At 38.4% G+C, this 26,390-nt stretch overlaps 1 protein-coding gene across 3 annotated transcripts in view; it reads right to left on the reverse strand.

Moving 5' to 3' along the window:
* The window catches only part of LOC126763309 (uncharacterized), a 180,487-nt gene that overhangs the window by 152,199 nt on the left and 1,898 nt on the right, over positions 1–26,390 (reverse strand). The window contains exon 2 of one of the 3 annotated variants that reach the window (XM_050480659.1): positions 20,591–20,716. The exons of the other annotated variants lie outside the window; for them this stretch is intronic. The gene's annotated coding sequence lies outside the window, so the exon portion shown is untranslated. The remainder of the gene's footprint in view (positions 1–20,590; positions 20,717–26,390) is intronic. 3 annotated transcript variants of the gene reach the window in all.

Consider the following 26,390-nt stretch of genomic DNA (forward strand, 5'->3'; position numbering starts at 1 on the left):
AATAGCCCTTCCCAAATTTCGTGCAGATATATTGTAAAATAAAAAAGGCAAGCGCTTGATACCAATCGTTCAGTTTGTATGGCAGCTATATGCTATAGAGGTCCGATAACAACAATTCCGACAAATGATGAGCTGCTTAAGGAGCAATGAACGGATGCAAAATTTCATAACCATATCTCAAAAACTAAAGGACCATTTCGTATAGCGTATTTACAGAAAGCAGGACGCCTGTTCAGGGTATAAAAAGGCATAGCAGAAGTGGCAACGACGGCAGCTGCTTACACAGCCTAACCCGCCGCCAATGACAATGCTAATGGCAAGGTAATAGCATGAAAATTGTCAAACAGCAACAACAACGACAACTACGCAAAAGATAAATATTGCCAAAGCCATTTCACTAGCTGTTGCTAAAAACCAAATTGCCAACTTTCTCAAATTTGTCGCCGCTTTTGTTATTGCAGCTTGTTGTAGTGTAACTAGGATTGCTCATGTCACTGCGCGCTCACCTGACACTACTTGGGAGAAATATGCTGCTTCGTCTCGTCTACCGCCAAGCCTGCTCTAAATAATTGCTGCTGAAGACCCGAGCAACCAAGCGAGACGCACTAAGTAGCTGAAGTTTGAGTAAAGCTCTTTTACAATTGCCAGCTTAGCGCAATGATTTTAACTGTTCGTATGTAGTTTTACAATTTAAATGACTTTTGCAGACGTAGCGTCTACTTGTTTTTCGAAACTCATATGGATTTGTGTGTGTGTATCATTTGGGAAGGTTTCAAATGCGAAAGTAGGCGGAAAACTATGTTGCGCTTACAACTGGAGCAGGCAGAACCGGCTTTGAATTCAGAAAATTTACGATTTTTTAGCAAACCGAAGGTGTAGACTGTTTACATTCCGAAGGTTCCTTTGAACAGGCGCTTTTTACACAGGTACGATGTTAGGAAGGCTTCATCATATTAGTTTGAAATTCTTTTAAGTAGGTAAATTCCAAGTACCAGGTTCCATTTTGTGATCACCACAAATTATTTAAGGTGATCAATATTAAACCCAGCAACTTCGTTAGATTCACCAAAGGTGTGTCTACCGAGATAATTCAATCTGAGTCCGGCAAAAGTCGGGCATTAATGAAAGAAAGGACAAGATGAATCCACCTCACCTTCCTCCATATTGCTTTAGCAAAGAACGTCCGACAGAATTTTGAGCCGGCAGAATATTTAGCCGGACTGCATGTTAATCCATTGGACAGTGTCCAGTCAGAACAGAACAGAACATATAGTTATAACGAGATTGACTCTGCAAAGAGCCAACAGTTCGGAAAGCCTCACACGGTTCAGTCAGGACCAAAAGGATCTCGCAATCACACAAGTTCTGGTTGTTGACAAGTTCTTGTTGAGCTCACTGGAGGACCAAAGATCCAACGGCTGAAACTGTGTAAATTGTGCGCTCCCTAGCAAACACATCGATTTTCAAGTTTGTGGCTGTGACCCGGCACTCAAACGAGTCTAAAATGTAAGAAGCTTGAATCTACTGGTAAAGAGGTCATGCACTCCTTGACTAGTTTTGAACGCACATTCAGCAAGCTCAAAGTCAGAAAAGCCGCCCGGCTATCGAACACCTCTCTGAAGGAAGCTGCACTTCGGAGCAGTACATCTACTGCTGCCTTGAAAGCAACCAGCTCCACTTAAAAGACGCTACAGTGATCTGGTAGTCTGAAACTGGAGTTGATGGAGAGCTCCAGACAAAAGCTTCAACTACTTATACTCTTAACTTCGATCCATCCATGAAACAGCTCACTGCACCCCTTCTTATACGGCTACGTATCGCCCACAAATCGCTCGCAGGTGTGTAAGCCCATAAAGAACCGTCAGGAAAAGATTCTGCGATGCAGTAAACTAGATTGGAAAGGGAAAGCATAAACTTAAACCTACAAGTAACTGAAATATTTTTTAGACCACCTAAAACTGCATCATCCCTACTTTATACTTGCTAGACACTTTTTCACGAGTTTTTCGAGCAGCCGCGCCGAAAATAATCAACTCTCATATACAAAATACCAATTGCCCTAATTGCGGCTAAAGAGAATTTTATTACCCATCTTCCTTTGAACTTTGCACTTAAGTAAAAACCTCAACAAAAAAAATAGAACAACACAAGAACAACTCTGCAACTCTGCGAAGAATGCACTTTTCGCAACAATCGTGTGCTACCCGACAGCGCAGTGCCACCGAATTTAAGCCAATTCTGATAGCTTTTACCGCACAATTACCTTTTAATTGATTTCCTTTGAGCAGCGCGTATTTGAAGAGAATTGCTGATGGCCACCAACACCGCCGCGCTATACCAAGCGCTGCCACAGAAGCGCGCATACGGGGCTACCAACGAGACACACACACGCCGCGTTGCCATACTACTGTGTCGGCGTCGCCGATGTTTCGCTCGCAAGCGACAAAACTTAATTAAAAGAAGCCGTGTATGGAAACGTACATGAGTGGCGGATAACGGTGGATTGGAAGCGTGGGAGCGGCACCGAGAGCACTCAGCGAATAAGTAAGCAAAACAAAGGGGCAAAACGAAAAAAACGTGCAGAAATGCAAACAACAAAGAAGGAGTCTAAACCAAAAATGTGGAATTTAAAAGCTGCAGTTAAATTTGTTACACTTGTTTCCAGCCACCACAACAACAAGCAAAACAAAAGTTACTCGCAACGTGCACAGCGAAAAACAAAAACAATTACAACTACAATGACAACAATAACAACAACAAAACAAACCGCCACAACCGCAAAACTGCAAGAAAAGTCAGTTGCAAGTGGAGTTGCAGAGTTTAGAAGAGAATCGATGGAACGTGCGCCCAGCCAAGCCGAGTCCCTGCAAGCCAACGGAACGCGCTGCGACTGCGTTCTTCCAGTATACGTTTTGTACATACCCAGGTATACCTATACGTATTTGCATAGTTAATGGTTGCCGGCGATTACGCTAAAGCAAAGCACACTTCAAAGCCAACCAAAGCAAGGGAGCCGAAGAAAAATGGTGTTGCAAAGAGCCAACACAATCATCAAAAACAACAACTGCAACAACATTCGCAACTATACAGTTGTGTAGAAAATATGCATCTACAAACAAACATACAAACATATAAATTTTATTTGTACGTGTATAAAAGCAAAGTAAACAACAACTTTTAGCCACAACTAAGCATTGCTGGCTGTGTTCAGTGCATTTTAACTAAGCTTCAAAGTACATAAAAGGCGAATTGTATTCATCGGATATCTGCAAAGCGAACAGTGATTGCTGACATGCATTAGCAATGCGAAAAATCGGTTAGAAATAATTAGTTAAGAGTCGAAATTGTTACCATTCGCTGAAATGCCGAAACATCCTGAAGCGCACAGACCAAGTAAGTGAACGAACTTCACTTATTTTGCTTGTTACTTATCTACGAAAACTCCAGACACCTATTAATACACTGCACAGCAGTCCGCGGACCTCATGTTTTATATCTATCTACTTCTGTCTGCAGCATAAGACCTCTCCAAAGTTAGCCCATCTCACACGATTGGGGGCACAATAAAAGGTCGTGGTGCAAACCTTATGTTTTATATCTATGTACCTGCTTCTGTCTGGAGTTTAAGACCTCTCCAAACTTGCACCATCTCATATAATTGAGGGCTGTGATCGTCGTCCGATCCCCAGCTGATTTTCGCCGCACGGCTTCTTAAAAAGTTCACAAAATCGTTCGCAAGCAGCTAAAATTTATAAATTCTTTCATTTATCGTACAGAAGACCTATATTACGAGAGTTCCATAATCCTCCAGCTGGATTTTGCTCAACCTTTCGATCTTTTTGGTGGGCAGGAACTCTCCAGGCCAACTTTTGCATGTGGCAAAAGTCTTCGACGTCTTGTTGTTGAGCAAAGAGTTCCCTATCAACTTGGCCAGAAAAAAGGCAGAGATCTCCATGTTAATTTTAGTAAAAGTGACATCCTCGCAATGCCTACTTCAGCGGACCCTCCGCTGCTAAAAATTATTCATAATCTTTCGCAAGCGGCTAATTCCTCCATTTATCGTATAGCAGACCTAATTTACGAGAGTTCCATACTCCTCCAGCTGGTTTTTGCTCTACCTTTCGGTCTTTTTGGTAGACAAGAGCTCTCAAGTCAACTTTGCGTGCAAAGCAGACTTCGATGCTTCGTTATTGATCAAAGAGTTCACTTTCTAACAGCGAACAAACAGCTGGTGTTTAAAGATCGTTGGAAATTTGTATTGCCAGTAAAACTATGTAGAATACAGAAATATTTTTTTGGATTCGTTGAAACTGCAGACAATGGATCTAAAATACCACACAGTTATAACGAGATGAAACTAGTAAAAAATGTTTCCGGATTTCAAAATCTGTTTATTAAACTAGATCCATATATGTACTTATAGTATTACTAACACATTGAATTTCTATGCACAGCAAAGCCGGGCGGTCGTCTATACATTTTTAACGATACTACCAAATCAAGTTGGAGCAGCAAGTTGCTTTGGCAACTTTCAGCGGTTCGTACAAGTTCCGCATGCATTAACATTTTCCTCGAATTTTCTTAGATGCAATCAATTACAGCAAAGTGAAGTTCTTTACAGTTTTCCAACAAACTTTGCCACTGTACACCCCAACAACAGACAACGCATGCCACACCGGCACAGCCGCCCACCATTTACTACTTCGTTTAACGATACTAACTCATCCTTTTAAAAGTTAAGTAGCGATTGCAAGCGCCCTTTTAAAGTTACAACAATCTCCTTGTGCCTTTCGTACGCTCGCTCGACGCGTTGCAGCACGCACACATTGACGGGGTGTGCAAGTGTGCGCGCTAAAATGGCGTGGAATGAAGAAAGTAGCAATAAAAGAGATGAAAACACATGAAATATGCAAGCAAATTTAAACAAAAATACACCGACGCGCTGCCTGCCTCAATACTAATTCCACGGCTATGCGTTACAAGGTTGGTCATTCCAGGCTGAGTTACATACCTAGGCATATATATGTATGTATGTATATTAATAAATAAAGAAAAAACATTGACTACGGCTGCAGCGAAGTAATAATACCTTTCAGGGTTGCATTTTTTATAGCATAAAAGAGTATAAAAAGATCTTCAACTTGATTTTCAGCGGTCATTTTGTATGGCAGCTATATGCTGTAGTGGTCCGATCTAGAAAATTTCTTCAGATATTGTAGCGTTTGCTTAAAAAATAGTTTATACCAAATTTCGTACAAATATCTTGTCAAATAAAAAGTTGTCCATACAAGAACTTGATTTTCAGCGGTCATTCTGTATGGGAACTACATGCTATAGTGATCCGATCTGAACAATTTGTTCGGAGATTATACCGATGCTTTAGAAAAGAATTCGCGCCAAATTTCGTTAAGATATCTCGCGACATAAAAAAGTTTTCCTCATAGGGACTTGAGTTCGAAGGATCAGTTTGTATGGCAGCTATAAGCTATAATTGTCCGATCTGTACGATTTCTTCGGATAATGTAGATTTTCTTTTAAATAATCTGTGCCAAATCCCAATATGATATCTTGTCGAATAAAAGAGTTCTCCATACAAGCACTTAAGTTCGATGGGTCAGTTTGTATGGCAACTATATGCTATCGTGGTCCAATATAAGCGGTTCCGACAAATGAGCAGCACCTTTGGGAGAAAAAGTCGCGTGCATAATGAAAATATCCTGTAGAGGGCATAAAAATAGCAAACGCCTTTGCAACATTTGAATAAGCACGAATGGCGTAATGGCCGAGCGCTGCAGGATTAACCCTTACACTTTACTTTGGGCACTGTTGGTAATTGAATACTTTAGCGTAAAAATCGTAATTTTCTTTAGTTGGCAGTACAACAAAAGCGCACGCAGTTAAGTATTTAGTTAACTTCGGCAAGAAAATATTGTCAACATTTTTGTTGCTATTGCTTTTTGTGCGTGCAACACGAGTCAGATAAAAGTGTTTGCACAGTTAAACAGCGAAATTAAATAAAGCATAATAATAAAAAACCGTATGGCTTACCGTTATGCGGAACCCTCTTCGTTTTTTTCATTTTTTTTTTATTTTTGTTGTTGCTTTACCGTTTTTGTTTGTTTAAATATTCATTCATTTGCCAATTGGAAATTGCACTCAACGCATTACCCACCGACCAACCAACAGAATTGCATTTAATTATCAGTTTCATTTTACGCTACAATTAACACACACATACTCGCACGCATATGCACATACACTAGCGCGCATAAATAGTGCACACTTTCACATGAGACGCATTCGAATGTATGTATGTATGCGTGACGGCCAGTTGATGTCTGCGCAGCATATTGCATTTAAAGTCCTTAATGCTACATATGTGTGTATGTGTGTGCATTACGTATTATGGGCATTTTATTGGTATTAATACCTTTGCGTAGCATAATTTTTAATTAACTTTTTTTGCACAATTTCCTTTCATCACTCGCTTTGCAGACAATATAAGTCAGTTGGCATATAATTTAAAGTGAATCCTTTTCAATTAATGGTAAATTGTTATATTTTTCACTTACACAATATAACTAACAGATCAACATAACTACATATACATAGATATATGTTTTACATACATACTTATGTATAAGCTTCAAATGTCACTTTATTTTTTGGGCACAGTAGTATGTATGTATATGCTTACATATAGTACATACATACATATATACATACATCAAGTTATTAAGGCAATTCTAATCGATCAAAGCCGTCAATTTTGAGCGCAAACGAATTAATACTTTTGGCTGCCTTTAAGTATAATGTATTGATAATTACAGAATATGGGAAAATAAGATAAGTTACAGGACAAGTGGGAGTATGCAACTGTCAAGATTTTTCATTGCAGAGCATAGGTAAGCGGCTTCAAGCGTCATTTGAATAAATACATAAAATAAATTACTTTAAGTAATCGGATACAAAAAAAAAAAAATAAATGAAAAAGTAGTAAAAACCGTTAGCTTCTGCTACACTGAAGCTATAATACCCGCCACATGTAGCATAAATCGCTATAGCATAAGCTGCCTTGCAAACCGAAAGACGAAACTTAAGTCCTTGTATGGAAAACTTTTTTATTTGACAAGATATCTTCACGTAATTTAGCACAGTTTATTTTCCAAAACAAAAAATATAATCTCTAAATAAAGTTTTCAGATCGGATCACTATAGCTTATAGGTGTTGTACAAACTGGCCGCTGAAAATCAAGTCCTTATAAGAAAAACTTTCTTATTTGGTGAGATATATTTACGAAATTTGTCATGAATTCTTTTCTAAAGCAAAGGTAAAATCTCCGAACAAATTGTTTAGATCGGAGCACTGTAGCCTATAGCTGTCATACAAACTGACCGCTGAAAATCAAGTTCTTATAAGGACAACTTCTTTATATGGCGAAATATATTCACGAAATTTGACATGAATTATTTTTAAAGGCAGCGGTACAATCTCCGAAAATTTTTTTCAGATCGGTCATCTATAGCATATACATAGCTGTCATACAAACTGACCGCTGAAAATCAAATTCTTGTATGAAAAACTTGTTTGTTTGGTGAGATATATTTACGAAGTTTTACGTGAATTAATTTCTAACACAACGGTATCATCTTCAAACAAACTGTACAGATCGGAACACTATAGCATATAGCTGCCATAGATATTGACCGATAAAACCAAGTCCTTGTATGAACTTCTTTTGTTTTTGATAAGATATCTTTACGAAATTCGCTATAGACCATTAACCATAAGACCACGCTATAATGTCAGAAGAAATTTTCTAGATCGGACAACTATAGTATATAGCTGCCATACAAACTGACTGCTCAAAATCAAGTTGAAGGACTGTTTATACCCTTTTATGGTTTTATGGTATAAGAAATACACCAGTGTAGCGTATTAGAGCTTCGTGGCTGCCTTGTTTTATTGCTTCTATTATTTATGCGAAAAATATTAATTCCATCGAGTGCAGCAAGCAGACTTTGCACTTAATCCTTTGATTTTCCTTCGCATTCAAATCCTCTTAAAAATCTTTGCAACACTTCCACTGCATGCAATCGCTTAAATTATACTCAATCAAATATATGATATTTCCTTAAAATATCCTATTCGTTTAGCAAAACAACAACTGTTACAATATTATTTGCATTTTAATGGTCTCAAAATATGCATGTAAACACACAAACACACACATGCACATAAACGTACACATATTCATGAATTCACATGTATATATGTATGAAATATGTATATGTATACGTGTAAGTTAGCGTTGTAGCCAGAGACATGCCATTTAGAAGAAAATCAAGAAAAAAGAGGAGAGAAATCCGTTTTTCTCACCAAACAGCAAGCAGCAATTTTGGTATTTGCATAAAAACTTTTCATTCGCCAAATGCAAGTAACTGCGAGAATTTCGACGAAAATATTTTCCACAATAAAGTTACAAACTCTGCCATAGAATGCAAAGTGTGCGCACACACTGCACCGAAAAACATACATACATACATATGTATGTGCATGTATGTGTGTGTGTGCGAGCGAGCCGTATTTATTTCAAGAAACTAAAACTATGCACTTCCGACACACCGAGGCACGGCGGCACACAACACAAGGACACTGTAGTGTGCCACATTCCGGCAGCCGTTGCCACTGCCGTCGATGACTTAACTTCAGGCGACTGTGTGTAGCTTACAAAAACACTACAGCATGCCGCAGGGTGTTGGAGTGGCGTTGCCGTTGAACGGCGAGGCGCGGCGTAGGGGACAAGTGGCGGATGCTGCTATTTGCGCTTTAGCTGCAAGCGTGATTTTTTTCTTTGCTCGGCACTGCTGCATGCGCATTTACTGTTTTGATTTTGTTATTGTTGTTTTTGTTCATATTTTTTTCGGGTTATTTTTAGTACAATTTTCCCTTGGCTTATTTGTGCTTTTGCCATGCCGTTCTCGAGTTGAGAATTTTACACTTTTGCACTTAAATCCGGAAGCAAAGCTGCTTAAGCGGCGCAAATTGGCCAACGCGCTTAGGGTGCAGCAACAACAAGCGTCGCTGCCGTCGCCGCATACACACCAAGGCACAGTTGCGGCACTGCCATGCCGACAACAATTTGCACTTGCCCTACGCCAGGGCACTTTCAGCAGTCACGCCGAGCGTTGAAAGCCAGACTACAACGACAATAACGACGAGCGCGGCGGAGGCAACGGCGACGACGACGAGGACTATGCGACAGTTAAGACAAAGCTAGCGCGAGAGTAAATGCAATGATCATAAGTGGTTGAGTGGGCAGCGAACGGAAAGCGGCATTGCACGTCAAGTGGCATGGCAGCAACAGCAACAGCAACAATAGCAGCATCACAGGCGAGAGTACAAATTCACAGCCGTTTCCGGATATCCGTGCGTACTTCAAGTATTTCCATGCGCGTACAGTCAAATGTGGCAACAAAGGCGTAGCAATAAAGCCAACAACAATAACAATTGTGCAAGCGACAACATTTTACCCACCGACAGTTAAGCAATTTCACCGACAATGTGCATCACGCCACGCACAAACACAAACGCGCGCACACTTCACGCTCACGCTTACGCAAAACAGCGCACAGCATAGCCGAAAAGCAACCAAATAAAAGGCGAAAACTGTAAAGAAAACTGGTGAGCAGCGAGAATATGGAATATTTCGTTAGTTTTTTACGTCCATTGAATATTTCCTGGATTTTCTGTAGCGCGAAATAGGCAACAGACATTGCATGTTTACCAACGGAAATGACAATGTGCGGACAAAGTGGGTGGGATGAATGCTGGTCAGCAGAGTGCCCCCTGTACCAATAAAGCATATGCGAGTTATGGAAAGAAAAAAAAAATAACCAAATAACCGGTAAATTCATACTTTTTAAACAAATGGGACAACAGCGCCATCTGTCGCACTATTTTTTTGTGCTGTTAAGTGGACTCACCTTCTAACAAAGGTTTATAATCATTGACAAAACGATCAGAATTTTGAAAATCGTCCTTTCAAGAAGTTTCAGACGCTCTCTCCACTTTAAACGACCAGTTTTTCGTATTTTGTCAATAGATGTCGTTGCAGTCGTATAGATCTAGTGCTACCAATCACATTGTGTCTTACCATATAGTGTTGGTAAGGTGAGATTTTAAGCTTCATTTAACCAAAAAAAAAAAAAATATTCGGGGAAGTTGAAAAGTTACAGATCTTTAAAAATTAGTGAAAATAATAAAAAAGTATGTTATATTTTGAAATTTTTGTATAAAAAAAGAAGAAAAAAAAACGGGTTTGAATCATTTAAAAAAGGCTGGCTACAAAAAGAAGCTCGATGTTTGGGCACCACATGAATTGTCTATGAAAAATTTAATGGACCGACTTAAAATTTGCTATTTGATTAAACGAAATGAAATCGGACCATTTCTGAAGCGAATGGTAACAGGAGATGAAGAATGAATCAAATATGACAATACTATGCGAAAAAGATCATGGTCCAAGGGTGGTGAAGCTCAACAAATGATCGCAAAGCCGGGATTGACGCCTCGAAAGGAAATGCTGAGTGTTTGGTTGGATTGAAAGGGAATCATCCACTATCAGCTGCTCCAGTCTGGTCGAACGATTGATTCCACATTTTATTGTAGACCGCTGATGAGATTGAAGGAAGCAACCGAAAAAACGGAGAGAACTGATCAAAAGAAAGGGCTTCGTCTTCCATCAGGACAACGCTAAACCAAACACATTTTTGAGGACTCGGCAAAAACTGGAAGAGCTTGGCTTGGAAGTTTTGACGCATTCCCTGACCTTGCACCATCGGACTATTATTTGTTTTGGTCCATGTAGAACTCCCTTAATGGAGTAAAGTTGGCTTCGAAGGAAGCCCGTTAAATAACTTGTCGCAGTTCTTCGCCGAAAAACCAGAAAAGTTTTACACTGATGGAATAATGCCTCTAGCGCAATAATGGCAAAAAGTGGTCGACCAAAATGGTACATATTTGGTTCATCAAAGTTCATTATAAATAATAAAAATAATAAATTGAAGTTTGATTAAAAATACGAAAAGACTTTTTCGACTACCTTATATTAATCACCCTTAAGAAATGGTACAAACATTACTAAAAAAAAAAAAGTAATGGAAAACACGGTCAAAATTTGGAAAGTTGCCCTTTCAAGAAGTTTCAGACGTTCTCTCCACTTTAAACGAACAGATTTATTATGACATATCGTTCATATTTCTATAAAAGCTAGGTTCACATTGTCGGAATATACATATTTATCGCATTTTTATTCAAAAAACCAAAAATCACAATCTCAAATACCCCAATCGTGCTCCAATTGCATGTTACCATCATCATTAGATTTCAAATGTCTGGCTGAAACTTCAGCTCTCACTCGCGAGAGCAAGACTAACACAGCAAGCGACGGTTCGTTTAATCAACGAATTGCTAATTTGAGCGACCGCAAAAGCGCGGTTATATTTGAGGTTAAGTGAGGGCAAGCACAATTGCAAAAAAAAAAGTATTTTAATTTTAGTTTTGTTGTACTTGGTAATTTTACTCACCAAAAAAATTATCTCTTTAAATAAAATTAAATAAGAAAGCTATTCAAATGAAAACAGCATATTCATCAAAAAATATTTAAAAGCAAGAGATTTTATAGCCATTAGCATAGCATATGGGATATTTAATGTTACAGCTACTGTGGTAGGTTTTGAAAACAAAACCGAAAAAAAACGAAATTGAATTTGTCTTTGATTAACTTCACATTCTTTTTGATGTTATTGTATTTTCAGCGTTTAAATTTTATTTTGCTGCGCTTTGTTGTTGGCTGTATTGTTGTTATGGTTGCTGTTGCTCTTTCAGCATCTCAATTTACTTCCTGTTGCTTTTGTCCATTTTTGCAGTATTTCATATTTTTTATTGGAATTCTTCTTCTACCTCTGCTTGTTTTTATTAGAAACAGCAGCGACGCCAAACTGATGACGAAAGGAATGCTGCCGCTCACACACACATGCTTTCATATTTTTGCGGTGTAATGCATATTACACACACAAGCGCACAGACACAAGTGCGCATTTATCCAGCTATATTTATACCCCTTTGCCTTAATACACAGCGTAACCTCACATCCTATACGCTTGCCACATATGCTTGTTTGTATGGGTTTGCATTTTCTCTCATTCACTGGTTGATTTCGTTATTTAAGTAAACTAGTAAAGGGTGGTTTTGGGCGCACATCCTTACAGCGCACATACACATACACACATACTCATAGAATATGATGCTGTAAGCTTGCTCGTAATGGTACTACAGCACCCAGGCATCCGCTAGTGCCGCTAGCCATACATGCTCAATACACATGTATACGCACACATATATACGTACGTACATATGTACAGCAAGAAAAAAACGTTTACTTCGATTGCACCGAAGCCTTAATACCCTTCACAAATAAAAATGTTTCCACAAAATAATTAGATTTCTTCGGTCAATTTGCATGGCAGCTTTATTCTTTAGTGCTTCAATCTGAACAATTTTTAGATATTATAGCTTTATTTCAAATAATAATCAGTGCCGAATTTCGTCAAGATATCTCGTCAAATAAAGCAAGCACTTGATTCCGATTGTTCAGTTTCAATGGCAGCTATGCTATAGTGGTCCGATATCGGCGATTACGACAAATTAACAGCCTCTTGGGGACGTAATTACGTGTATCAAAGCGATATCTCAAAAATTATACTTTGTTCAGGGTATAAAAATGTATCTGTCTACGTGTAGCCAGCCAGCAAACTCTAGTATAGTGAGTTGAGGTAGCATATTCCCTGCCAATTTCTTGTTACCACCAATGTTTTTACCACTTTCGCCTGCTCTTAATATTATTGTTGTTGATTTTGTTTTTTTTTTTTATATTTTGTTGCTCTCATTTTGTTGTTATTGCCGTAACATTTCTTTGTTGTTACGAGTATAGCTTTGAAAGTTCAGTTGATGCGCTCAATGCGCCGCCACATTTGCTATGTGTGTGCGTACATGTAGTGGTGAGGTACAGAGTTGGCATGTAACTCGAATTTTCGGAAGATACTGCGCACACATACCCACATACATACAGATATGAATATATAATACATGCGCTCTTCGGTGGCAAGCAGTTGCGTGCGTGTGCGTGCGGTGGTTCACCAATGTTGCACGTTGTAAATTACCGAAAACGTCGCAATAAAAGCGAAAGTGTAATATGCACACAAACGGTTTTGCCGTTTCATCGTTTACCGTAGTAGAGTAACGTTTTGGCGCTCTCGGCATGTGTGCGTCCGTACAGTGGTCCACATATGCCGAATGTGTGCATAAAATTTTTAGTGGAAAAACTATTACTTAGAACTTGACTATATGACTGGTTTGTGGTAAGTCAGTTCTCAAAGAAATATTATTAAAATAATCGGTTTAGCTTTATTGAGCTCACTCGTGTAAAATTTTCGGAAATTGAGAGCCAACTTGGTAAATTTTGAAGGTTCGTTTAAGAAGGACTTCGAGTTATTATATGTACATCTGGTATACTATTTCAACAGATCTGTGTGGTTTCTCAACGTGCTCAAGCTGGCACTTCAATATTTTTAGGTATTAGAGGCAGATACAAAGATTCCTAGAATGATCATGAGCTCAAGCTTGAACTTCAATATTTAGGGTCTTGGTATTAACAACAATCGAGAGAGAGGCAGATACAAAATTTTGTAGGGCACAATTTACGACATATAGAGCATATAAACTCTATAAAATTTATTATACCACATCTGTTTCTCAGAAAAAGTGTAATATTAACACAGTCTTGGTGTGCTTCATGACCTCATGCTTCCACTTCAATATTTAGGGTCTTGGTTATATAAACAATTGAGAGAGAGGCAAAGAGGGGAAACGTTTCCTACGAGGTAATTTAGGGCATAGAAACTTTAAAAAATTTCTTTATTATATCTCATCTATGGACTAAAGCGACTAAAGAAGATCTCCTTCAGTCTCCAAAGGTTATAAATGTCAGTAGGCTTACTAAAAATAAAGAGTAAGACGCAATTTAAAAAAGTCCCTGAAGAAGAAGAGCTAAGAGCAATAGTTTCTAGATCTTTCAGTACTGCATCAGCACTCTTGGTCCCGATCCGCAGTTTAAAAGGAAAATTAACCCGTTAGCAACACATCGCCCCACTGTATGTTTAAAAATTAAATTTTATGGTGTAAACGAACTGAATAAATACCCGTCAACTATAAAACATGCACACACACACAAACATACATACATAAAATCAGGTGAACATGAAACTTTGGCGTTTACGCTTTAACTTCAAGTTTATTTTTGCCACGCTAAAGAAAATATGCACTTTGTGTCGGCCAACAACAACAACAATGCAACAGCAAATGTGTAAATAAGTACGCCGGGCTGCAACAAATAGAAACGTCAAGAGTGACAGCGTATAGCGAGCGAGAATTTGCGAGCGTAACCTCATCAAGCAATGCGGATGTCTAAATAAGCAAAAACAATATGCATTCGTATATGTGTGCATACGTATGTATGTACGCTTATTTATGGCTTATAGTTACAGCAAATAATTTCAAAAACAGAAGATATAAATATGTATATATAAATAAATAAATGAAAAATACGCGAAAAACTAAAGAGGCGGCAACTAAGCGCCACCTGAAGCTCGAATAGCGCACGGTACATATACACACATATATATATATGGATGTATGTATTTATATTTGTCTGTACAAGTATGTGGTTGCGTGTTTTTTGTTTGTCCAAAAAATGTGGCACGAAAAGTTTGTCGCGAATTTTCGGAGTGAAAGAAAACAGTTTAACGCGTGGGTGTAGCCGAAAAAAATATATTTATTACAAAAAGTTAAAAAAAAATCAACAACAAAAAATGGTAACTTCAGCAAAGCCATAATACCCTATACGAATTCACTTCTTGCAGCATATGTGAGAATAAAAAGGTCTTCAACTTGATTTTGATAGCTCAGTTTGTATGGCAGCTAAATGCTATAGTGCTTCGATCTGAAGAATTTGTTCGAAGGTTGTAGCGTAGCCTTTGACAATAAGTTTTGAAGAATTTCGTGAAGATAGCTCGTCACATAAAAAATGTTTCCATACAAGGACTTGATTCCGATCGTTCAGTTTATATGGCAGCTATATGCTATAGTGGTGCGATTCCCACAAATAAGCGGCTGCTTGAAAGGAAAAGATCGTGTGACAAATTTCAGATCGATATCTCAAAAAGTGAGGGAATATCTCCGACGTTTACTACTGACTGGTAGAAACTGCATTCCATGTCATACCCTATACAGGGTATAATATTAAACGCATAGATGTACACATATACTGGCATTTTACCATGTCTGCATGTATGTATGTCTAAAAATAAATTTTAAAAATTTAAAAATTCTATACGGAAAACACTTAAATACAACGCCACAAAAGGCGTGTGGAGCGTGAAAATATTTTCAAGAGGAAATAACAACTGCCAAACCGGCTGCAAATAAAATACAAACGCATATATAATATATACATACATAGATGCATATAAATACACACACGCCGCCATGCAATTTTTGACAGGTTGAAAAAACGTTCGAAATATATTGCAACGAAACGCTTACGTGGAGCTTATTGCGTGGTTCGGTTAGCCAAACATACGTTTTATGTTAGTTTGCCACAAAAAAAGAACCAAAACAAAATAAACGAAAAAAATAAAAATATATAACAATAAAAAAATAAAAAAAAAGTATCACAGAGAAGAAAACACAAATATTATAAATAAACACAATGTATTACGTCATTTGTGCTAACAAAATGATAGACGTGCAGCTTTAGCAACCACTGAAGGCGGCAAAAATGTGCGCAAAGCCACCAATGCACCGTTGGGTGCTGCATTTTTCTTACATACCCACAGACACATTCATGCATGTAAGTGTGTGTATGCTTGCTAGTAGACCGTCACATACTTTGAGGCGCAAGCCAGCTTCATTACAAGTAAAATGAAGTTGAGTAGTGTCGGTTAAAAAAAATAGTTGAGAGCACACAGCGCAGTGATAGTCTCGATAACAGTGAGAATAGCAAATAAACATACAAACAAATATATCAAGTTGACAGAGATAGATGGTTGTAGTGGTGCAAGATATGAACAGTAATGCATAAAAAAATGATTACTGTTTGTTATGGGAAATATAACCGGAATATAACTCATTGTTAATGGAAATATAACCGGAATATAACCGATATAAAACAACTGGACTTAATTTCAAATATTTTTTTGTATCTGAACCCATTGATGCAACAACTTCTTTAAGCCATCTGAAAGATATATTTGCTGGAGGTCTGATCCTCATTTGATTCAAATTTCGACTCGGTTGTGTAACTTTTTCTAATTTGGAAACAACAGAAAGGCCTTCGGAGCCATATCTGGAGAAAACGGTGGATGGTTCAAATGAAGACTGTTCAAATGTTCGAGCGTTCCTTGTCCTTTGGTTTGTACCAGGGGATCCGTGTTTCGGTGACGGTCAATGATGCAGAATTGCGCTTAAACAGGTTCAAGCACTATTGAGGGGTTGAACCCTTGACCCAGTGATCCTCCAACTTCTTTAAACCGTCTAAAAAATACGTTTTCTAGAGTTCTGAAAAAGCCTTTTCACTCACTTCGACTCCGTGCGTGACTCTCTTTTTTAAGTTTGAAAACTTCAGATGTTCGTAGTCTAATTCGATCAGTTTGATCCTGGCGAAAGTATAGTCTTCTCCTCCTACCAAATTAGACCTCTGTTTCGAGCGTTCCTTGGTCTCTGGTGTATGTCAGTGGATCCATGTTTCAACTTCAACTTCTACGGATAGCGATTAAACGCAGTCAAACACTATAGGGAAGTGACCTCATGGTTACAATTGTTGTCCGGAGCAAGCAAACAGTGTACCCACCCGCCAACAGTTTCTTCCTGCCCGATATTTCAAACAGAATGTGATCCACGCGGCAGTCGGGATGCTTTCTTTTTCAGCTATCTCGCACACTTTTCACTGGTGTCTAAGTATATGAGATTGACAACTTTTGTCCCTTTCAAAAAGGGGAATTGAGTCATCGACCGATATTGCTCTAATGGCAAAAACTTTTCAGAACCTTCACATTTTCCAGGAGTAGAGTTCCACTGTTCAAATTTTTTGTAAACTTTCTGTAAGAACACATTTTCGCAAGTCACTGTAATGCCATTAGACACAGCTATATATCGCAACTCACACGCCCAAAGCGACGACGACAGGTAAGCGCGCCGGCAATGCACGCTAGTGACAATGATGATGACGACGCGTCGTTGGTGTTGGCACTGTCGGATTTACATGTCCTCTGCTAACCCTTGCCAGTGTCAGGCGTGGGCGTCTGGACGCCAATAGGTATATTATTAAATGAAGTGATGTGGCGTGGCCTGGAGTGAAGCGGCGTGAAGTTTGGCGACAAGCAGTGCTGAGCCGTGTGGCAAGCGTAACTTAGTGCAGTGCTTCAACGACTCTCGTTTACTTGCAACTTTTTTCCGCCGCTCATTTTTATGACTTTGAATGGCAGCCGTAGGAAAGTAGTAAAATACCAAAACACAAAATAAAAAAAAAAAACAAAGAAGAAAAGAAGAAAAGAAAAACTAGAAGCGTTGATATAAACGTGAGGTGCGCTTCATAAGCTGTAGCCACAAGCAGGCAACAACACATACCCACTTCCTCATACATATGACTGAGTATGAGGTGGTGTGAGTTGCTGTATATGTGTGAGCATCTGAAGACACCTACACATGTAGTTACAAGTCACTTGAATCCAGTGTGCTTGCATGGCTGTGCCTTCGCTTTGGCTGCCTGCGGGCACTCCTACTGACACTTCTCCGCTCGGCACTTTGTGGGCTCCATGTGTGTGTGTGTGTGTGTGTAAGTCAAAGCCGTTACTTGACAGGCAAAGTAAGCGTGGCATGCGAAGCTATATGCATATACATACATACAAACAGGAATATAAAAGGATTCTCACACGAAATGGCGCAAAGAAAAACGTAAACTTTTCAAATGAATTTCACTTAGAATTACGAGATTTTTACATTTTCACTTGTTGTCTGCAACATTTCAATGTTTCCATTTTTATTATACATTCCACTCGTTTGTTGTTGTTGTTATTGTACTTGTTGTTGTATATCATTGCATGTGTTTATTTATGTATCTCTTGCCTAACAAAACCAGCAGCTACCCCGAGCCAGGGCAGCTCCTGTCACTTGGCGGTGGCGTTAACGGTATTGCCATTGCCTATGGTAGGAGGTTATAATGAGGAAATGGTGCCTAAAACTATTTACATTGACATATTGAATGTGTCTCCGACCGCTGTCACTCTGTGCGAAACTCGCGCCATTTCACCCAGCCAACCAGCCAACCATCCATCCAGCCTGCCAGCGGAGCTCCTGTAGATATCAGCCGCTCCTCCGTTACTTTGCATTATCGAGCATGGAGGATTCAAGGATTTCAAGTGCTTGTTAATTTAGATTAGGGCGCATTTTTCTAGATTACTTAAGCGTGTTTGGGAGCGGCGGGTAGCTATCTATCGCTTTTGCTTCTATTTTTTTACACTCAATCTCTTTTATTTCTACTTTTTTTGCTATCACACAAGTTGTTAGCTTAAGGAATAGATTTACTTTTGCGTTCGTTGGCATTTGTTTGTCTATTGACGGTGTCTATTTGACAGCGCCCGCTTTGGTATGCGTTAGTGTAACGGTATTTGTACGTTCGCGTGCGCTTGGCTGGCTAAATTTTAAAATGATGATGCAGTTAAAGAGCGGAAACGGTAACACGTTTTTCTAACCCATCTACTTGATTGTTTTTATACATATTTACGCTGTTGTATTTTCACATATACATATATATGTGTGTGTACTTTATGTATGTACTGTTAGTATATAAATATGTGTATCCGCATACCGAACAATTTAGAAGACCTTATTGCAATGTTGCATTAGTTTCAACAAGCGTATTTAATTTAAAAGGAATTTCAACGAAAAAATAAGGCGGAATCGGCATTCGGCTGCACCGAAAATAAAGAATAACAATTGTAATAATAAAAAAGTACAGCGTTTCCGCATATAAAATCCGAACGCTTTAAAATAACTGCGAATTATTAAAGGAATTTTAAGAGAAGAGCCTTTTCGTGCAAAACAAGTACTGAAGTAGCTACAAGCAGCAAAAAATCTTAAATTCGACTGCACCGCAGCTATATTACCCTTCACGGGTGTATTTATTATAGCAGAAAAGGGTATACAAACATTCTATCTTGGGTTCTAACGGTCTGATTCTACGGCAAATATACGATATAGTGCTCCGATCTGATTGGAGACTGTATCTTTACCTTGGAAAATAATATGTGGCAAGTTTCAGGAAGATATCTCTTCAAATCGGTCAGTTTGTATGGCAGCTATATGATAGTATATAGATCTAAACAATATCTTCGGGCATCGTAACCTTGCCTTGGAAATTAATCTGTGCAAAGTTTCTTCAAGTTACCCTTGCAAATAAAAAAGTTTTCCATACAAGGACTTGAGTTTGATTGGTCAGATTGTATGGCAGCTATGTATAGGCTATAGTGATCTGATATCGGCGGTTCCAAGAAATGAGCAGCTTCTTAGAGAGAAAAAGACATCTGGAAAATTTTAATCTCAAGAACTGAGGAACTTATTCGCGTGTATAGAGACACACAGACGAGCATAAGTAAACCTACTAAGTTCGTCAAACTGAAATCGCTGGGAATACTGCCAAGTTGACAATTCTTATCGAGATGTTTGTAGTTCCGTACCAGTTCCACTCATATAGACTTAATCCTTTCGAATCCTGCGAATGTATACAGGCAGCCATGGCTGATCAGATTATTTCAGAACAAACTGAGGTCCATCCTAGATTAATATGATTTTTTTCGTAGTCACCCAAAAAACAAAAGTCTTCAAGTTTGGTTATGTGCGATATTCTAATATCTAATATTAAATAGGATATTAGAAAGCAGTTTTTTAAGGAAGGGAATATATCTTATAGGCTGAATTCACTCATTCGTCCGAAGTGATGCTTCACAAGGAAATTTAGCTTCTGATCATACAGTATCAAAGGCAATATATCCTCAAATAGATTTGCTGAGGCAAGAAAAGTTCTTTGAAGAGCCGTTTTATTTAATAAATAGTAATTTTAATGTACCTTAATAATCAAGGAATAATTTCGAAAACTTTTGGATTCACTTGATGACATAGCCGATCTCCAGGAGGAACTCCGAAAAAAGGTATTGAAATTTCCCTGATCCGGTCGGTCTCCAGGGGAAACTCCGAAAGAAAGTGTTTGAAGGTGAGTCAGAATTTTCTGCTTAAAACTATTTTAAGTCCAAAAAGCTAAAATTTAATTTTTCCTCAAATGAATATAAGTAATGATGGAAGGACAAAATGGCGGCTTTCTAAAATAAAAGTCGTTTGTTTTTTGTGAAAAAATATATGTACGCTTCAGAGCGGCCAGAAAAATTATTATTTAAAATCATATCCTTCGATCATTACCTGAAAAATATAACAGGTGTTCTCTAGATCTGGCCTCCACCGACTATTTCCAGTCCTCAGACCCCAAAAGAATGCTCTCTGGGCAGAAATTTTCGTCGAATGAAGAGTTGAACGCCGAAACTGGGCCTATTTTGAAGCAAAAGACAAATCTTACTACAAATATGATATCGAATAGTTGGAGGGTTGTAGTGTACATATACATATATATAAGAGTTAAGAGAACTATGTTGAATAAAAAATATATCAAATATCGTTATATTCATGTCAAACAAATCATTTTTTTAATTCCCAGTAGAAATAACCCCTTAAGAAAACTACTATGTTCTAAATAAATTTCCTCAGGTAATGCTCTATCGAAAAAGATGAAAATTGGCAACATCGCCTGGTATTTACTTCAAAGTTGGCGAACTGGTTAGGAAAGGGATAAGTTAACATTGCTTCAAATTGCTTAAGAGTCGTCGATAACAAGTTAAGTATTGGCAAGTTTTTTTCTGCTTCAATCAACATAATCTTTTGGCATTTTGTTTTGAGCGCACTTAAAGCTCGTTTAAGTACACTTATTGTCAACAAAAGTTAATAGAAAGCCTGGTCGGTCCAACGCCGGGGTTTTCAGAGTTCTTTTGTGTGGAACTTTTTTCTGCAAGGTGCTTATTGTCAACTAAAGTTCATAGCAAGTCTTCTTAATTAGAAATTATATCTTTACAGAAGTATATGAGATTCCCTCAACCCAACGCTATCAACCTAACCTCAAAAAATTATATATTCAAGTTGGGCAAACAACTAGGAGTTACTTCAAGCATTCATAAGCCATTCTTAATCACAGCTTACTAAGTAAGTCGTTATACAATACCAACCTGCACAGATAGGATTTTATTATAACAAAACTCTTTAGGGCTTATACGAAATGAAAGCTCACTTACAACATGCCAGAAGTCAGGATGTGAGTAAAATTGCATGCACTACATACCATACAGGTATGTATGTATATATTTTTAAAATTGTATGCTGAGAAGTCTATGACAGTTACAAGCCGAGGGATATTATATTTTAAACGATTTAGTTACATATGCTGACATGCAGACACACACACAAACACACACTACAAGAAAGCTGTATACAGCCACACAGGAAGCACGAACTTCTGCGCAACCATAACCATTACGCCAAGCCAAGCCACAATAATCCAAGTTTTTAACAAGCTCAAGGGTATGGGCTGCCTACACGTAGATATATGTACATATGTGCGTGTGTGTGTGCGTTGTAAATGATTGTAGGAGAACGCAATGATGCTGAAAGCGATTCTAAACAAATTTGTGAATTTTCATTTTAGTGTTCATTTTTTCACCAACTTGCAGCCGCCATTCAACGCACGACAAAGAATAAAGCATACAAGTAGGAGGACAGGAGTTGGGGGCCTTGTAGGCGCCGTGTGTCAATGTGTTTGTGTGAGTGCAATAAAATATGTAAGGGCGCACAAAGCAACGGAAAGGCAGTAAAGGCTGATGACTGTGTAGACATTTGTATTAGTTTTGTTTTTTTTTACAAGAATTTACACACACACATACGAGTACGCATGCAGCAGCACCGTAGTCTTGTAGATCGCGCACTTACAACAACAAGCATGATTCGTATGTACACATATACACACACTCGTGTGCATATATGTATGCGTGTAGGCGATTGGCAATGCGCGAATGCTCGTCTGCGCCGCTGTCAACCGATAAATTGCTGTGTGCGCCTATCATTCAAGTCGATTGCCTGTCAAAAAAATTCAAATTTCCTTCACTTTCATCTTTGATACGTCATAAGCGGCGACGTAGTTGACATCAAACTGATTTACTTGCGCAACAAATCTGCCATGGCGGGGAGGTGGGCGCTTTATTAAAGTTTATATGATATAGTAATATGTATATGTATGTGTGTATGTGCGTGTGTGCAGCCTAACGAGGCAAGCATGTGTGGCATGTATGGCTTTTGTTTGCGAGATAATGACTGCCTTCGGCAGGCTGCACGTAATATACACTACATTACTGGGAATCCGTTTAGGTGAAGCCATCGAGCATTAAATGGAATTTTGAGGAAATTGAAATATTAATTAAAATATGTCTGAACGTTAATGTGGTGTAAAAAAAATCTGAGATTAACATAAGGCTTCTGATTTGTTAAGTGGAAATTATACAATTATGGGAGGTGGTATAATAAGCATAATAAATTCTAATATACCATGCGACGAAAGTCACAAATATAGAAGGCAAATGCTGTCAAACATACAATCAAGATCAAATTTGACCCGGATTGCTCTATTTTTTTTTTTCCAGAAGCCCTTTTTTATATATATATCTTGATCTCCATATGTCAATTAGTGAGCATTTGACAGTTGTTTGTTTATGACCCGAAAAATTTGTCCGACGATTTTTACCTTTAAAAAAAGATACAGTTTGTTTGAAATTTTTTCGTTTCCAATAGAATCACGGCTACGAGAAGCAGAAGTGTTTTGGGGAGTCTACATCATTACAAATACAAGTATTTGAGACCATAGCCTTTCTGCTATACGAGTAAGAAGTACTTTCCGAACAATATCAAGCGACCCTACTGAAGTTCTATCTAGTATGCTGCCTATTGACATCCAGGGAGACGAATTCGCGCGATTGGACTAGAGCTGCCTAAAGGAGTAAAAAGAGAGGAGAGGACCAAAAACATCACAATGTGGTAGCAACGGCGGCGTACCTCAACTAAACCACTGTAAACCCACAAACTGATTCTGTACATCCATTCCCGGATAAATAGACAATATGTGACCAAGTCTGCCACGTAATCCAAAAACTGAGTTGACATGGATGCTTTAGAGGCCCTCTGTTCGATGCCATAATAACCATAGTCCGTACTGTCCGACGTGTACAACGTGCATAGAAGACCCTGAGCTGAACGCATTGACGGCAAACCACGTGCAGGACAGCCATCAACCTCAACTGATGATCAACACGTCAATAAAAAAAAAAGGAATTGGTGCTTAAGAATCGACGATTAACAGTCAAAGATCTTACTGGCATCGGAAGGATTAGTGAAAACATTTTTGAAAGATCATTTAGACCTGAGAAAAGTGAAAGCATGATTGGTTCCAAAATCACTAAATTTTTTCGAAAAAGAACGTCGCATTAACGTTTGTGAAACAATGCTTTCCGCCTTTCTAAATGTCATGAAACATACACATTATTGGATGTAAGTATGTATGCCCAATATCATAGCAAAGGTGAGCCGAAGCCGAAAACTACGTCAAAGGAATACTATGTGTTGTGCGTCGTTTCCGCAAAGCTATGCCCAAAACGAGGCCGAAATTATGGGCTGACAACTCTTGGTTTTTGCACCACGATAATACACCTTTAAATACTGCATTGATTCTTCGTAAGTTTTTCACCAAATTTTCAACCAATATCTTGCCGCAAGCACCGTATTCGCCTGATTTAGCTTCGTGTGATTTCTGCCTATTCAGCAAATTCAAGCGACTAATACTGAATCCGGTTCCGAGGGAGAGATATGAGTTGGAAGTAAATGATGTTTAGCGGACTAAAATTCCGCATTCCGGATTTCACTGCTTCTCCGTACTAAAAAAAAACGTATTTGAGTGGCACAAAGGATTCAGTGAAGATCATAAAGTTATCAAAAAAACTTTCAACTTCACTGTCCAGCTTTCGCCGGACTAAGGTTGAAGCATCTTGGTTACCATACTTTGTACGAATCCGGCGAATTGGCTGAAGTAGATATTGGCCAACTCAATATCTAGGCGCTTTGTAGATATACGAAGAAGCGTCTCTAGCAGTCTAAGTAGGATTAATCGTGGTCTCACGAATATCAGCCTACTTAGGTGAACCTAACCTAAACTAACCTAATCTAACCTAAAAGTCGCAAAAGAGCTGCTTGACAGCGTAGCTGAGAACCCTAGATTCATCAAACGCACCAGGATTGGTCTTGCCACCAATGGATTTATGAATATGACGTCGAAACTGTTCAGCACCCGAGCAAAGAAATAAATCAAACTCGAGGCTATTTTGTTCAGATGGTATACCTCAAAGCTTTTTTATATATTTCGCGCTCCTTTATACTATTTGCACTCTGCGCTTGCTCCCGACTAATCAACCAACTTGCTCAAGTAAATAGCTTAGGACTTGAAGAAACAACCAACACAGTAAATGTTTGCAATCAGGCAATTCAGAAATGAAATGATTGCAGTTGGATTTACATATAAATATACTCGTGTATAATTCAAGTTTTGTTTATTTTTCGACAAATTATAATTTTTGAGCCCTTCTTTTTTGTGCGCCCTCAACATTCTCCGTAAATTTTGCTTCACTTTGACCTGAATACGAATATAAATGCTAGCCAGCATATTTTATTAGTGCATTTGTACAAACAAATAGACAAACAGGCTTCAACACACGCACTCACATATACATATGTATATATATATGCAAGCACAATTTATATCCGCATATATACATATTTAATTGCCTTGCATGCATAAATGACAAAGTTTGGACACGTCCAAACTGCATAGTGCCAGTGATTGCAGTGGAGCGTGCGCCAAAAACTCTGCATAAAACAACAACATATCACATTTATTAGAGACTCACTTATATATACATATGTTTGTATATTCTTTTTTCTATGACTCATGTCCGTAATGAATTGAGTCAACTTTTAAGCGCATATTTCTCTCTTTTTTTACATACGAGTAGCTGGTACTCGCATACAGCTTGGCCTCAATGTTGTTGGCCGACGCATGTGTTCTTCAACTTCTTCTTCCTAATTTAGTAGAAAGAAAATGGACATCTCGGTAAGGATGTGTCACACTGATATGCTATTCAGACGTAAAACTTTTAATGGGATAGAAGTTGAACTTTATTTCTCTATTACTTTGTAAACGGTGAGTGACAGCATGCATATGTGTGTATGCAAGTGTACATATGTACATATCTGTGATAACTAGCAGTTGTCATCAACAATAAATTAAAGGATATTGATATAGTTGACCATATACTTGTATGTTTATATGCAATGCAAAACCAGATTTTAACTAAACAATTTTCTTTTTTATTTAGCGAAGGACTTAAAGCGGCGACAAGAGATTCACTTAAACAGAGCTCAAACTTACAAAAACTTGGTTATAGTTTTATATGAGCTCACGTTTAGGCTCTCCCCACTATATATAATTTCGGAACTGACCAACCTAAGAATGACGTTATCAGAATATATAAAAGGGAGGCTAATTATATTATTAATAGAACTTGAGAGATAGCAGCGGCGAGATTACCACGACAGTCGAGTCTATGCAGCCGGAACGATGTTGATTTTCATCTCGGCAGCATTCCCCAATTAGACGACATTACCAATAGCAGCAAACAAGAGATCTACCTAAACAGAACCTGGACTCCCAAATTAGGGTATGGGGTTATATGAACTCACATTCAGGCTCCCACCAATTACGGAGCTGACCACCTGAGTATGACATCCCGAGGATATGGAAAATGAAATGTAATAATAATTCGGAAGATGAGAGACAACAACGGCGAGACTCCCACGCACCCTCCTTCAACTTTCATCTTGGCATTCCCCAAGTAGACGACATTACCAATATGATAAACCTCAGAAAATTAATAATAAATTACTACAGGCAACAATCAGAACTGGATTTCCTAACTCAAAACTAACATCTATAAGAAACACTTACATAACGGCTACTCAAAAGTAGGATAAAGAAACCTTGCTGAGATAGTGGAACAAAGAATCAAATTGTCAGAGCCTT

Source organism: Bactrocera neohumeralis, chromosome 6, assembly GCF_024586455.1.
Source record: "Bactrocera neohumeralis isolate Rockhampton chromosome 6, APGP_CSIRO_Bneo_wtdbg2-racon-allhic-juicebox.fasta_v2, whole genome shotgun sequence".
NCBI lineage: Eukaryota > Metazoa > Arthropoda > Insecta > Diptera > Tephritidae > Bactrocera > Bactrocera neohumeralis.